Below are 3,924 nucleotides of genomic sequence, written 5' to 3' on the forward strand. Positions count from 1 at the left end.
GAGCAGGGCAGAGGGAGGGTATAGGGAACTTTCAGGTTAGCATTTGAAATGTATATAAAGAAAATATCTTATATATAAAGAACTCAAGAAGGTGGACTCCAGAAAGTCAAATAACCCCATTAAAAAATGGGGCTCAGGACTGAACAAAGAATTCTCACCTGAGGAATACCGAATGGCAGAGAAACACCTGAAAAAATGTTCAACATCCTTAATCATCAGGGAAATGCAAATCAAAACAACCCTGAGATTCCACCTCACACCAGTCAGAATGGCTAAGATCAAAAATTCAGGTGACAGCAGATGCTGGCGAGGATGTGGAGAAAGAGGAACACTCCTCCATTGTTGGTGGGATTGCAAGCTTGTACAACCACTCTGGAAATCAGTCTGGCGGTTCCTCAGAAAATTGGACATAGTACTACCGGAGGATCCAGCAATACCTCTCCTGGGCATATATCCAGAAGATGTCCCAACCGGTAAAAAGGACACATGCTCCACTATGTTCATAGCAGCCCTATTTATAATAGCCAGAAGCTGGAAAGAACCCAGATGTCCCTCAACAGAGGAATGGATACAGAAATTATGGTACATTTACACAATGGAGTACTACTCAGCTATTAAAAAGAATGAATTTATGAAATTCCTAGCCAAATGGATGGACCTGGAGGGCATCATCTTGAGTGAAGTAACACAATCACAAAAGAACTCACACAATATGTATTCACTGATAAGTGGATATTAGCCCAAAACTTAGGATACCCAAGATATAAGATACAATTTGCTAAACGCATGAAACTCAAGAAGAATGAAGACCAAAGTGTGGACACTGTGCACCTTCTTAGAATTGGGAACAAAACACCCAGGGAAGGAGTTACAGAGACAAAGTTCGTAGCTGTGATGAAAGGATGGACCATTTAGAGACTGCCGTATCCAGGGATCCATTCCATAATCAGCTTCTAAACGCTGACACCATTGCATACACTAGCAAGATTTTGCTGAAAGGACCCAAATATAGCTGTCTCTTGTGAGACGATGCCGGGGCCTAGCAAACACAGGAGTGGATGTTCACAGTCAGCTATTGGATGTATCACAGGGCTCCCAATGGAGAAGCTAGAGAAAGTACCCATGGAGCTAAAGGGATCTGCAACCCTATTGTTGGAACAATGCTTGTGGACGTTGTACATCGTGGTGCGCACTAGGCTCCGCACCACGATGTACAACGTCCACAAGCAGAAAAAATAAAAAAAAAAAAAAAAAAAAAACAAAGGGAAACATTAAAGTGAGAGTTGCAGATAAAAGGCCTGGAAAGTTAATAAAAAAAAAAGAAAATATCTAACAAAAATATTATAAAATATTAAAAAAAGAAAAGGGTATACAGAACACAGTATAAACAGGACCCCCAAAGGAAAAGTCAATAATACCAAGTATCATAGCTTTGAATGAAATATTACAGGGAAAGACAATTTGTACAGCCTAATTTTATGGGGAGAGGGGAAATAAACCTACAGTTACTGTAAGTACAAAATGAGAAATAAAGGTCCTTTTAAGATTCACTTAAAACTTACAAAATTTAACAAATTACAATTCAAAAGTGTATTCTTTAAAAATTAACAAATGGGATTGGGGAGATGCCTCAGTCAGTTAACTGCCTACCTCACAAGCCTGAGGACCCATTCTCTTATCTCTGATTCCTGTGTCAAAAGCAAGATGTAATCACCTATGTCTGTAAACTTAATGCAAGAAGGTGAAGATAAGCAGATGTGCCAGCCTAGCAAAACTGGTAAGAGCTGGGTTCAGTGAATGACTCTGTCTGTCTCAAAAAAAAGGTATCATAGAGAGTAATCAAAGTAGGCATCTAATGTTGATCTTTGGATACACATCTGCCGATTTGCGTGCATCTGCGAGTACACATGTGCAGACATGCACAAAGTATGCATGAACACACACATACAGAAAAGCAAAATTAAAACTCATTAAATCTAATTCTCAGTTACAAGTTCAAGCTTCTTTTACATTAAAATAGACATGATCTGAAATTCATTAGAAATATTCATTTTTGCATGTACATATAATTTTCCTTAGAAGTAGGTGTGTTTTTAAAATCCATTCATCTACTAAAATTATGTTAGTGTCTTCAAAAATAAAAATTCAGAAATACTGAGTAAAACCTATTTATGCATGAACAAACTATAATAGCACTGTTTCAGTGAAATAAGGTTGTAATCCTCTATAATGTATTTGAATATGACACGTTTCATATGTCAATATTATTCTACAACCTAATGACCAATTGTATAAATATTTCTTTAATGTTTTCAAAGAATTGTCATCAGTTTGCAGATTTAAAAAAAATCCAAGATTCTTCTTGGTAAAATATTTAAGTTTTAAATTTTATGTGTGTGTGTGTGTGTGTGTGTGTGTGTGTGCATGTGTTGCTTATGTAAGCCAAAAGAAGTTATTTGATGCTACTGGAACTAGAGTTACAGGTAGCTGTGAACTGCCAAACTAAGTATTGGGAACTAAACTCAAGTACTCTTAACCACTAAACCAAATCTCTAGTTCCAATCCAAAGTTCTTGAATGAATAAAAGATTTCCTAAAAATCACACAACTAATGAGCATCACTTACCTGATATTTAGTTCAGTGCTTTCTTACTAAATTCACAATATACATTTGTCTTTAGTTGTTGAAGAATCATTTATAGTATAGCTCCCTGAGTAAAGGACTAATCCTTTACTAGTAAAGGACTCTATTTTACTATTTTACTACTTTACTAGTAACGGACTCTACTAAAGGACTAATCCTTCACTAGAGTCTAGCTAGAAAAGAGACATGAAAAACAAGGTTCTTGAACTTTCAATTCAGGCTTATATACCAAAAATTCTATAATTATGGACATGAACACTATTTCAATGTCTAGAAAATATTATAGGTGAACAATCTTTCAACTATTTATAAAGGAATCTTAGGTGTCAAAGTTAATATGCTAAGGCTATTTTCTCCTGTGTTATAAATTAGGCAAAATTTAAACAAATGCCAGTCTGTGTAAATAATAAGATTTGATTTCCATTCTTCAATCTAGAAGTTGCTTTTCTAAAACTAATTTGCAGAATTAATGAAGGTGTTTTAGGAAATTTTTGTCAAATATCAAATCAACTATTTTTAACCATGGCCATGCAATTTTCTAAGTCTCTCCATTTATGTTGACATGGGATAATTCTAATGTTCTAATAGTGATTTTATTTTCTAGAAATAAACTAATGTCTTTATATATTTGCCTTCTATGCCACATAGACCCCAATAATGGGAAGTTAGGAAACATGTTATTTCATTATGTAACATGTTTTTTTTTCTTTTTTCAATTTTTTATTAGGTATTTTCCTCATTTACATTTCAAATGCTATCCCGAAAGTCCCCTATACTCTCCTCAACTACCCAATCCCACTTCTTGGCCCTGGTGTTCCCCTGTACTGGGGCATATAAGTTTGCAAGACCAACAGGCCTCTCTTCCCAATGATGGTCGACTAGGCCATCTTCTACTACATATGCAGCTAGAGACACGAGCTCTGGGGGTACTGGTTAGTTCATATTGTTGTTCATCCTATAGGGATGCAGACCCCTTCAGCTCCTTGGGTGCTTTCTCTAGCTCCTCCATTGGGGGCCCTGTGATCCATCCAATAAATGACTGTGAGCATCCACTTCTGTATTTGCCAGGCACTTGCATAGTCTCACAAGAGACAGCTATATCATGGTCCTTTCAGCAAAATCTTGCTGGCTTATGCAATGGTGTCTGCATTTGGAGGATGATTATGTGATGGATCCCGGGGTGTGGCAGTCTCTAGATGGTCCATCCTTTCATCTCAGCTCCAAACTTTGTCTCTGTAACTCCTTCCATGGGTGTTTTGTTCCCAATTCTAAGAAGGGGCA

This window comes from Mus caroli, chromosome X (genome assembly GCF_900094665.2).
Source record: "Mus caroli chromosome X, CAROLI_EIJ_v1.1, whole genome shotgun sequence".
Classification (NCBI taxonomy): domain Eukaryota; kingdom Metazoa; phylum Chordata; class Mammalia; order Rodentia; family Muridae; genus Mus; species Mus caroli.